At 39.7% G+C, this 12,174-nt stretch overlaps 1 protein-coding gene across 1 annotated transcript in view; it reads left to right on the forward strand.

Moving 5' to 3' along the window:
* SAMSN1 (SAM domain, SH3 domain and nuclear localization signals 1) overlaps positions 1-12,174 on the forward strand; it is a 179,072-nt gene that overhangs the window by 17,016 nt on the left and 149,882 nt on the right. The gene's annotated exons all lie outside the window — the stretch shown is intronic.

Raw genomic sequence — 12,174 nt, forward strand, 5'->3', positions numbered from 1 at the left:
AGTCACATACAGCTATTCTTCTGCCACCATTTCATATGTGAATCATTTCTGGTGGTTTTAATTAGTTTCCTCCCGTAAATAGAGACGTATGTTAAACTAAAATGAAATCAATAGATTAAGGTTAATTATTCCCTATTCTCTTTTTTATTTCCTAAGCTCAGGATACAATTACTAATTGAATCTAATGAAAGCCATGTTATCTCTTTAATCATGTTTTAAAGAAAAGGCTATAAAGCAAAAAAGCCCATTCCCATTTTAATTTTCTCTTAAAAGCTTCTGTCATCCCTATTGACTTTGGATTGAAATATTGTAGAAAAGGAAACATGGATTGTTTCTACTGGAAGAGTTTTTCAAATTCTTGTTCACCAACTTTCATGTAATAGGTGTAGAGACTGAAGTTCTGAGAAGGTTCTTGGACCTTACTCAGTTTAGTAGCAGACCTGGGAAATCAGGGCTTTCTTGGCAACTGAGTTGGTAAAGAATCTGCCTGCAATGCAGGAGATCCCGGTTTGCTTCCTGGGTTGGGAAGATCCTCTGGAGCAGGGATAGGCTACCCACTTCAGTATTCTTGGGCTTTGCTGGTGGCTCAGACAGTAAAGAATCTGCCTGCAATGCAGGAGACCTGGGTTTGGGAAGATCCTCTGGAGGAGGGTAGCCAGCAACCCACTCTAGTATTCTTGCCTGGAGAATTCCAATGGACAGAGGAGCCTGGAGGGCTGCAGTCCATGGGATCGCAAAGACTGACATGACTGAGCAACTAAAGACACACACCCACTGGGAAATCAAGCCAGGTTCTGGAGTGCCAGTTCAGTGCTTTTTCATTGTAAGAATGAAGCTTGATAATTTTACCCATCTTATTTCCTATCACACTTTTCACAGCTTTGCTCTTGTTCCATTTGGGGCTATGAGGAATAAATAAGAATGATATAAGTGGCAGGCAACATGAAATCTAAACATTATTTGTCTTTCTCCTTTCTAAAACCTTCAGTTCACATCAGTTGCTTAGTTGTGTCCGACTCTTTGCAACCCCATGAACCGCAGCACACCAGGCCTCCTTGTCCATCACAAATTCCCGGAGTCCACCCAAACCCATGTCCATTGAGTCGGTGATGCCATCCAGCCATCTCATCCTCTGTTGTCCCCTTCTTCTCCTGCCTTCAATCTTTCCCAGCATCAGGGTCTTCTCAAATGAGTCAGCTCTTGGCATCAGGTTGCCAAAGTATTAGAGTTTCAGCTTCAGCATCACTCCTTACAATGAACACCCAGGACTGATCTCCTTTTGAATGGACTGGTTGGAGCTCCTTGCAGTCCAAGGGACTCTCAAGAGTCTTCTCCAACACCACAGTTCAAAAGCATCAATTCTTCTGCGCTCAGCTTTCTTCACAGTCCAACTCTCACATCTATACATGACTACTGGAAAAACCATAGCTTTGACTAGATGGACCTTTGTTGACAAAGTAAGGTCTCTGCTTTTGAATATGCTGTCTAGGTTGGTCATAACTTTCCTTCCAAAGAGTAAGCGTCTTTTAACTTCATGGCTGCAATCACCATCTGCAGTGATTTTGGAGCCCCCCAAAATAAAGTGAGCCACTATTTCCAAATCTATTTGCCAAGAAGTGATGGGACTGGATGCCATGATCTTAGTTTTCTGAATGCTGAGCTTAAAGCCAACTTTTTCACTCTCCCCTTTCACTTTCATCAAGAGGCTCTTTAGTCCTTCTTCACTTTCTACCATAAGGGTGGTGTCATCTGCACATCTGAGGTTATTGATATTTCTCCCAGCAGTGCAGATTCCAGCTTGTGTTTCCTCCAGCCCAGCGTTTCTCATTATGTACCCTGCATATAAAGTAAATAAGCAGGGGGACAATATACAGCCTTGAGGTACTCCTTTTCCTATTTGGAACCAGTCCGGTTCTAACTGTTGCTTCCTGACCTGCATACAGGTTTTTCAAGAGGCTGGTCAGATGGTCTGGTATTCCCATCTCTTTCAGAATTTTCCACAGTTTATTGTAATCCACACAGTCAAAGGCTTTGGCATAGTCAATAAAGCAGAAATAGATGTTTTTCTGGAACTCTCTTGATTTTTCTACAATCCAGTGGATGTTGACAATTTGATCTCTGGTTCCTCTGCCTTTTCTAAAACCAGCTTGAACATCTGGAAATTCATGGTTCATGTATTGCTGAAGCCTGGCTTGGAGAATTTTGAGCATTACTTGACTAGCATGTGAGATGAGTGCAATTGTGCAGTAGTTTGAGCATTCTTTGGCATTGCCTTTCTTTGGGATTGGAATGAAAACTGACCTTTTCCAGTCCTGTGGCCACTGCTGTGTTTTCCAAATTTGCTGGCATATTGAGTGCAGCACTTTCACAGCATCATCTTTCAGGATTTGAAAGGGCTCAACTGAAATTCCATCACCTCCATTAGCTTTGTTCATAGTGATGCTTTCTAAGGCCCACTTGACTTCACATTCCAGGATGTCTGGCTCTAGATGAGTGTGAGTGATCACACCATCGTGATTATCTGGGTCGTGAAGATCATTTTTGTACAGTTCTTCTGTGTATTCTTGCCACCTCTTGCTTAATATCTTCTGCTTCTGTTAGGTCCATAGAATTTCTGTCCTTTATTGTGCCCATCTTTGCATAAAATGTTCCCTTGGTATCTCTAATTTTATTGAAGAGAGCTCTAGTCTTTCCCATTCTATTGTTTTCCTCTATTTTTTTGCACTGACCACTGAGGAAGGCTTTCTTATCTCTCCTTGCTATTCTTTGGAACTCTGCATTCAAATGGGTATATCTTTCCTTTTATCCTTTGTTTTCACTTCTCTTCTTTTCACAGCTATTTGTAAGGCCTCCTAAGACAGCCATTTTACCTTTTTTCATTTCTTTTCCATGGGGATGGTCTTGATTCCTGTCTCTTGTACAGTGTCATGAACCTCCATCCATAGTTCATCAGGCACTCTGTCTAACAGATCTAGTCCCTTAAATCTATTTCTCACTTCCACTGTATAGTCATAAGGAATTTGATTTAGGTCATACATGAATGGTCTAGTGGTTTTCCCCACTTTCTTTAATTTAAGTCTGAATTTGGCAATAAGGAGTTCATGATCTGAGCCACAGTCAGCTCCCGGTCTTGTTTTTGCTGACTGTATAGGGCTTCTCCATATTTGGCTTCAAAGAATATAATCAGTCTGATTGTGGTGTTGACCATCTGGTGATGTCCATGTGTAGAGTCTTCTCTTGTGTTTTTGGAAGAAGGTGTTTGCTATGACCAATGTGTTCTGTTTGCAAAACTCTGTTAGCCCTTGGCCTGCTTCATTTTTTTACTCCAAGGCCAAATTTGCCTGTTATTCCAGATATTTCTTGACTTCCTACTTTTGCATTCCAGTTCCCTATAATGAAAAGGAAATCTCTTTTTGGGTGTTAGTTTTAGAAGTACTTGTAGTTCTTCATAGAATCGTTCAATTTCAGCTTCTTCAGCATTCCTGGTCAGGGCATAGACTTGGATTACTGTGATATTGAATGTTTTGCCTTGGAAATGAGCAGAGATCACTCTGTTCTTTTTCAGATTGCATCCAAGAACTGCATTTCAGACTCTTTTATTGACTATGATGGCTACTCCTTTTCTTCTAAGGGCTTCTTGACCACAGTAGTAAATATAATGGTGATCTGACTTAAATTCATCCATTCCAGTCAATTTTAGTTCACTGATTCCTAAAATGTTGATGTTCACTCTTGCCATCTCCTGTTTGACCACTTCCAATTTGCCTTGATTCATGGACCTAACATTCCAGGTTACTATACAATATTGCTCTTTACAGCGTGAAACTTGCTTCTATCTAAAGCCTGTGTAAATGTAATTTCATGAATCACAACACATCTAAGGATACTTAAAGCAAGCTACCAGGTGGCTCAGACAGTAAAGAGTCTGCCCACAGTGGAGAAGACCCAGATTAGATCTCTGGGCCAGGAAAATCTCCTAGAGAAGGGAATGGCTACCCACCCTAGTATCTCGCTGGAAAATTCCACAGACAGAGGAGCCTGGCAGGCTGTAGTCCATGGGGTTGCAACGAGTCAGACACAACTGAGCTACTAACACTGTCACTTCAAGCAAGTTCTAGTAATAAACAAAAGCAAGTTCTAAAAAAATGGTACAAATGAACTTATTTACAAAACAGAAACAGACTCACAGATTTAGAGAACCAACTTGTGGTTACCAGAAGAGAAAGGTGGGTGGGGGAGAAATAAATTGGGAATTTGGGATTGACACATTACACAAAGCTATCTTTAAAATAAAATGTCTTTCCATGAAAAAAAAAAATCTGGATAAGAAGCTTTTGAAAAGGAAGAATCTTTTGTAATGCAAATAACCATCTTCTAAGTAACCTATATCACCATCCTGGATATTTATAGCACTGTGAAAGGAGTTTGTTAGTTCAGGATTGATAGAAAGCTACTTAGCTCACCAGTAGACAAATGGCCAAGTTCTACACAGTTTACCAGCCCTGTCCCTGATGGATTTATAGTACCCATGCATTCTCCAGGTGCTGCAAGTTCTAAGATCTGCCCTGAGATGATGAGCCTTGTGGGGATACCGTACACCACCTGCTTCTCTTGAGGAAATCAGAATTCATTAGCACATAGGGTTATTACTCTTTGATAGGAGCTAGACGGGCTGGCAAGAGAGTCTACTTTTCACATCAGAATGAGCTGATGTTGCTTCTGCTTCTTCTTGAATGCATTCTCATGGGGGGATAAAATCTGTTTTCCCTGAGAACTACAGGTTTATTATAGTCATATACTGTGGGGGCTCCAATGTGAAGTCTGGCATCTAAATTCAATGATTCCTGAAGTGCCCATGTTTAATTAAATGTGCCATCATAAATTACTGGGCATTCTATGATGATTATGATGATGGCATTCACAAAATGATTAGTGCATTTAAAACACATTCATACACTTGTCTTCAAATAAAACTACATATTCATACTATATACAATAGATAACCAATAAGGACTCACTGTATAGCACAGAGAACTATCCTCAATATTTCATTATAACCTATAAGGGAAAAGAATCTGAAAAAGAGCACGTGCATATGTGTCTAAATTGAAATATAACTGAATCATTGTGTTGCACACCTAAAACTAATACATTTTAAATCAACTGTATTTCAATTAAGAAAAGAATTCAACCCAATCACACAATGGGCAGTAGACCTCAATGGACATTGCTCTAAAGAAGACATAAGGATGGTCAAAAAATACATGAAAAGATGCTCAACATCACTAATTATTAGAGAAATTGAAATCAAAACTACAATGAGATATGACACTCATCAGAACACGTGCATGCATGCGTGCTCAGTCGTGTCCAACTCCTTTGCGACCCCATGGTCTGTAGCCCACCAGGCTCCTCTGTCCATGGAAGTTTCCAGGCAAGCCTACTGGAGTGGGTTGCCATTTCCTCCTCCAGGGGATCTTGCCAACACAGGGGTCAAACCTGCATCTCTTGCATCTCCTACATTACCCGGCAGATTCTTTACTACTGTGCCACCTGGGAAGCCCCAGTCAGAATGACCTTCATCAAAACCATTAAAAAAAAAAAATGCTAAAGAATGAATAGAGAAAATGGAACCCTCCTACACTGTTGGTAGGACTCTAAATTGGTAGAGTCACTATGGAAAACAGTATGGAGGTTTCTTTAAAAACTAAAAATAGAGTTACCATATAATCCAACAATCCCACTCCTGGGCATACATCTGGAGAAACCCATACTTTTAAAGGATACATGCACCCCAGTGTTCATTGCAGCACTATTTACAATACCCAGAACATGGAAGCAACCTAAATATGCATCGACAGATTAATGGGTAAAGAAGATGTGCTGCATATATACAATGGAATATTGCTTGTCCATGAAAAGGAATGAAATAATGCCATTTGCAGCAACATGGATGGACCTGGAAATTGTTATACAGAGTAAAGTAAGTCATACAGAGAAACAAAACACTGTATACATATTGTTTATATGTGGAGCTAGAAAAGTGATACAGATGAACTATTTGCAAAGCAGAAATACAGTAGAGAGAGACGTAGAAAACAAGCATGTCTACCAAAGGGGATGAGATAAATTGGGAGATTGGGAGATTAGGATGCACTACTCTAAATTAGATAACTAATGAAAACCTACTGTATAGTACAGGGAACTCTACTCTGCTCCATGGTGACCTGAATAGGAAGGAAATGTAAAAAAGAGTGGATATATGTATATGTATGACTTTGCTATACAGTAGAAACTAGCATAACATTGTAAAGCAACTATGCTGCTGCTGCTAAGTCGCTTCAGTCATGTCCGACTCTGTGCGACCCCATAGACAGCAGCCCACCGGACTCCCCTGTCCCTGGGATTCTCCAGGCAAGAACACTGGAGTGGGTTGCCATTGCCTTCTCCAATGCACGAAAGTGAAAAGTGAAAGAGAAGTCACTCAGTCGTGTCTGACTCTTAGCAACCCCATGGACTGCAGCCCACCAGGCTCCCCCATCCCTGGGATTTTCCAGGCAAGAGCATTGGAGTGGGTTGCCATTTCCTTCTCCAATGCATGAAAGTGAAAAGTGAAAGTGAAGTCACTTAGTTGTGTCTGACTCTTAGCGACCCCATGGACTGCAGCCCACCAGGCTCCTCCGTCCATGGGATTTTTCAGGCAAGAGTACTGGAGTAGGGTGCCATTGCCAAAATTAATTAAAAGGTTCTGTGCAAAAATACTAAATTATTCATATTATTGCTTTGATAAGAATATTCTTTCTGAGTTTTCTGTTTAATAGTGGCATATGAAAAGTGAAAGTGAAAGTCACTTAGTTATGTCTGACTCTTTGTGACCCCATAGACTGTAGCCTGCCAGGCTCTCCTGTCCATGGAATTTTCCAGGCAAAAATACAGGTGTGAGCAACCGTTCCCTTCTCCAGGGGATATTCCAAACCCATGGATCAAACCCAGATCTCCTGTATTGCAAGCAGATTCTTTACCATCTGAGCCACCAGGGAAGCCCAGTAGTGGCACATAGCATTATATTTTCTCTTCATTTTCACAATCACTCTCCCTTCTGGCCAACAGTGTTCATTTATGGGATCTCTGATCTAGATGAAGGGTAGATTTTGTGTCTGTGTAGTCCCAGGTGGCACTAGTGGTAAAGAATCCACCGGCCAATGCAGTAGACTTAGAGATGTGAGTTTAAAAAGATGCCCTGGAGGAGGGCACGGCAACCCACTCCAGCATCTTTGCCTGGAGAATCCCATGGACAGAGGACCCTGGTAGGCTACAGTCCACAGAGTCTCAAAGAATCAGAGATAAGTGACTTTGCATGCCTGCATGCATAGAAGTAGTATTGCGTACTCATTAAGGCATCAGGCATAAAATCTCAGTTTTTTACCGCTTAGTAGTTAAGCGACCTTATGCAATTTAACTGCTCTGTTCCTCAGTTTATTCATCTGTAAATTGAAGATGATTATAACAATATAAACCTCACAAGATTGTTGGGAGGATTAAATGAATTACTACATGTAAAGCATTTGGAACTGTGCTTGATAATCCATGAGTGTTCTGCCATTATTATTCTGATAATGTGTTAATCAAGAAATTAGAAAAACAATAGCAACTTGCTTTAACCGACTGGGCTCCGACTAGCTATAGTTACTAACATTTCTCTTTGTGGTGTCTATTCAATAATTTAGGAGACTTTTTCATGTGATTTTTCTCCACATGTTTGTAATCAGGTGTAGAGGCAGCATGGAAAAACTCATGGATTACAGGCCTCCTTCACAGAGTGATGGCTTGTTATCCAGCGCAAAAACCTCCTTATTTTGAGAACAGAGCTGAAAGCTGGCTACATATTTTTTCATCTCTCTGGTAACTTTCAATGCACTGCAAAATTAACCCACTTTATAAGCATTATAAGCATCCTCTTTGCTAGAGGCCTTTTAGAATTTTTTTAAAGGAACTTCTGTGAATTTCCATGTCTTTTTTCTGAACATCTGTGGGACCTTTATTGAAGCCTAAAAGGCTAAGAATGTCCAGACATAGGCTCATTCAGTTTGGATGCAGCTATCTTGGAATAATGGTATTTTGATATTAAAATCATTTTAGTTATGCAAGTGAATAAGCTTTATTCTTACAAGAGAGTGAGTTGAGATAAAAGAAATTGGGTTAGCTTATTTTAATAAGAAGTTATATGTATGTATACAACTATGTGCGTATCATATTTATGTTCAACTTTTGCCTCAATATCGGAATTCTATGTAACTATTAATGAATAATTAATCTAACGAAAAGTAACATCAGTAAGTACCTTCATTGGTTTGGAGATTTTATAAAGGCTAGCTCATTTAAAAGATGCTTACTCCTTGGAAGAAAAGTTACGACCAACCTAGATAGTATATTCAAAAGTAGAGACATTACTTTGCCGACTAAGTCAAAGCTATGGTTTTTCCTGTGGTCATGTATGGATGTGAGAGTTGGACTGTGAAGAAGGCTGAGGGCCAAAGAATTGATGCTTTTGAACTGTGGTGTTGGAGAAGACTCTTGAGGGTTCCTTGGACTGCAAGGCGATCCAACCAGTCCATTCTGAAGGAGATTAGCCCTGGGATTTCTTTGGAGGGAATGATGCTAAAGCTGAAACTCCAGTACTTTGGCCATCTCATGTGAAGTGTTGACTCATTGGAAAAGATTGATGCTGGGAGGGATTGGGGGCAGGAGGAGAAGGGGACGACCGAGGATGAGATGGCTGGATGGCATCACTGACTCAATGGACGTGAGTCTGTGTGATGGACGTGAGTCTGAGTGAACTCCGGGCGTTGGTGATGGACAGGGAGGCCTGGCGTGCTGTGATTCATGGGGTCACAAAGAGTCGGACACGACTGAGCAACTGAACTGAACTGAGCTCATTTAATCTTCAAAATTAGAAAAATCATGAAATCCAACAGGATCCTCTTGCTGAGAGCAGTAGTCATTGATTATGGTTTTTGAGAGAAGAACCAGTTGCGATACATTTTTGACACTAAATGAGTGTATGGTACATAATAGATGTCCAATTAATGTTTGTTACATGAACTGTGGATATATGAATGAATGAATTATATAATTTTAAGGAATATATGGGGGTGATGAAAATACCTAGCATTTAACCAAGGTAAACACTCTATGTGTGACCCTAGACAAGTCAGTTTACCATCTGGGACCTCAATTTATTCATTTGCAAATCAAAGGTCAGATCTCATCAACTCTTCAGTCTTAAAAACTCACTGTGGGATTTACACCATCATTTACTGTCAATCAATATTCTCTGTACAGAAATACTTTTCACATTTCCATTAGCTTGGCAACAACAAGTCCTGACATATTCACTTCATTTTTCCTTTTGACTTTGTGATTTGAAAGTAAGATTTAAAAACCAATAATGCAAGAAACATGCTCATATTAGATTCAACCCCAAAGGACAGTTGCCTATAACCACAGTATGAGGATAGATGGCAATTGGTATCCAAAATTTCTGTATTCTTTTAAAAGGCATCTTCTCTTTTTTCATTTCAAATTGTTTTTAAATTTTCCCTAATTTGATCTAGTTTCATAGTTATGTGAAAGTGCTTTGCTCTTAGAGCCTACCCTCTTCTTCTTGAAAAATAACACAGGTTGGACATACTTTTTAGTTTCTACCAGCCCATTCATAATAATCTGTTTACATTTCATTTTTTTATTTTCCTAAAAATTGCCAGGGGTAAAAATTAAATTAAGCTACAAATTCCCTAATGAATGAAAGATAAGACTAATGATTAGTACTTGATTGAGGGGATAATAAAGGCTAATAAGAGCACACTTTACCTGGTATTTATGGCAAGTGTCAAATTAATGGAGTAGACAGAATGACTTCATTGACTCTCTGAAGTGGTATTTTCCTTTTGTAGTTCAGAGTATCACACACACAGAGACATACACACAGATATAATTCTGAAAATAAAGCTGTGTGTATAGTGCTTCTTGACTTGCCCCTCCAGGAATAAAGACCCTAGGGTCTGAACGCCAAAGCACATGACAGACTGCTTACATAAGCAGACTGTTTGGTACAAGCAGTACTAAAAATTGCTTAACCAGTCAGTAGTCATTTACCACTAAGCAACACCCAGGGAACAGGTGTCTTCTTCTAAGTTAGGTTTTTCCCTGTTTGAGTAATCCTTTTCCTTCATATCATCACTCGTGAAATCATATTTCATATGCTTCACTCTCCTACTCTCTTGTAGGAAACAGGTTCCCTAAGAAGCACCACATTAACTCTTTCATTTTGATAGAGATTCCAAAGAAATTCTACTCAAAATCTTTTTCAAAGTAGTAATTGAAAGAAAACTCTTTAGTAAAAGATTCCCAAAACTAAGCTGATTCATTACAAGAAAAAATTGGATGACCTGGATACCAGTAAAACAGAATAAAGTAGACAGTCTCTAGAGAATGTTGTGACAATATTTGTTTTAAAAATTACCAGTATCCAAGTATGGTTATATGAAATTTCTTCAATCTTGGTCTAGATACCTCTAAACCTCAGCTCTTAATGTAGCTGTGTCCCTTTCACCACATCAGTTGCCATGCATATTTAAGCAGCTTTGTGTAGATTTGACATCTGATTATATTAACTTAGCCAAGGCTTCACCCAGGTGAAGCAGGAGACTCTGCTTGAATAATATGCCTTCTTCCCCAATTCAAACACTTGGAGCTCAGTTGCACACAAATTTTGTGTCATATGGAATTAATCTCTTTGGTAGCAAAAAAAAAACAGTGAATTATTGATACAATAAGTGGATTCAAAAAGAATATGTTTCAAGTGATAACAAATATGAAAGATATTTAACATTTCTTATCTTTCTTGTTTCAAATCCGTCTTTGGTACTGATTAACTCTAAACCAGACACCATTTCTTGACATACTCAAGAGTCAGAATTATTCTGAAGGGAGCAAGATTTGCTATCTGAAGAGATTTTTATACACTCATGTACACAAATTAATGTGACTCAGGGACAATGGATTCAGATTTTTGAGACATAATTGACCCAAACTGCATAGCTTATGGGGGCAGGAAGTTTGGTCCTTCCTAGCTAAATTCCAAATATATATGATAGGAAAATACTCCCACAAAGATGGGTGGCCATCCCCTTTCCTGATGACCCTCACAAAGCTGATGTGTCTGCTGATTGTGAGGAAAAAGACATAATGACCTCCTGGGCTGATAACAAAGCGTAGAGAATTGAAGGAGTGATCAATCTGACCATTAACTCCTCAAAGTTCTGTTGCTATTCCAACTCACATCAGGGCTTGGTTTATGGCTCCCTCATCTTTACCTCTGTCCCAGCTCTCTTCTACAAGACTGTCCTCCGGGTGATCCCTAGGCATGTTAGTTTGGCAAAATGTGTTCAAGTTTGGGGACTGACTGCTTCAGCAGATGGGTTTTCAGTTCTACTCAACAATTTGAAATAGGTAATTCAAATTGTCTTTGAAGTTAAATCTTGATAAAAACATAAGGAAGGGCCCCCTCAGTTACTATTCAGGGAAAAGCTTATCCTGGATTTTACAGTACTCAGGCTATCAAGCATTGGAATAATAAAACCAATTGTGAGTAAAATCTGCAAAAAACACTATGCTGTATACTTGAAACAAATGTCATACTGTAAATCAAGCACACTTTAATTAAAAAAATAAAAACTTTCCTTGTTCTGATTTTTGTTCGCCAGTCCTTTCAGCCTTAGCTTTTGTGTTTTCTCCATATATGGAATGCTGCTACTGCTGCTAAGTCGCTTCAGTCGTGTTCGACTCTGTGTGACCCCACAGACGGCAGCCCACCAGGCTCCCCCATCCCTGGGATTCTCCAGGCAAGAACACTGAAGTGGGTTGCCATTTCCTTCTCCAATGCATGAAAGTGAAAAGTGAAAGTGAAGTCGCTCAGTAGTGTCTGACTCTTAGCAGCCTACCAGGCTCCTCCATCCATGGGATTTTCCAGGCAAGAGTACTGGAGTGGGGTGCCATTGCCTTCTCCGATACTGGTCCCCAAATTCTTTACTATAAAAATTCCTAACCACACCAAACAAAATTCTTCAGAATATGATCTGCTGCCTATCATAGAACAGGTGTTCAAAAAACACT

Source organism: Capricornis sumatraensis, chromosome 1 (assembly GCF_032405125.1).
Source record: "Capricornis sumatraensis isolate serow.1 chromosome 1, serow.2, whole genome shotgun sequence".
Lineage (NCBI taxonomy): Eukaryota > Metazoa > Chordata > Mammalia > Artiodactyla > Bovidae > Capricornis > Capricornis sumatraensis.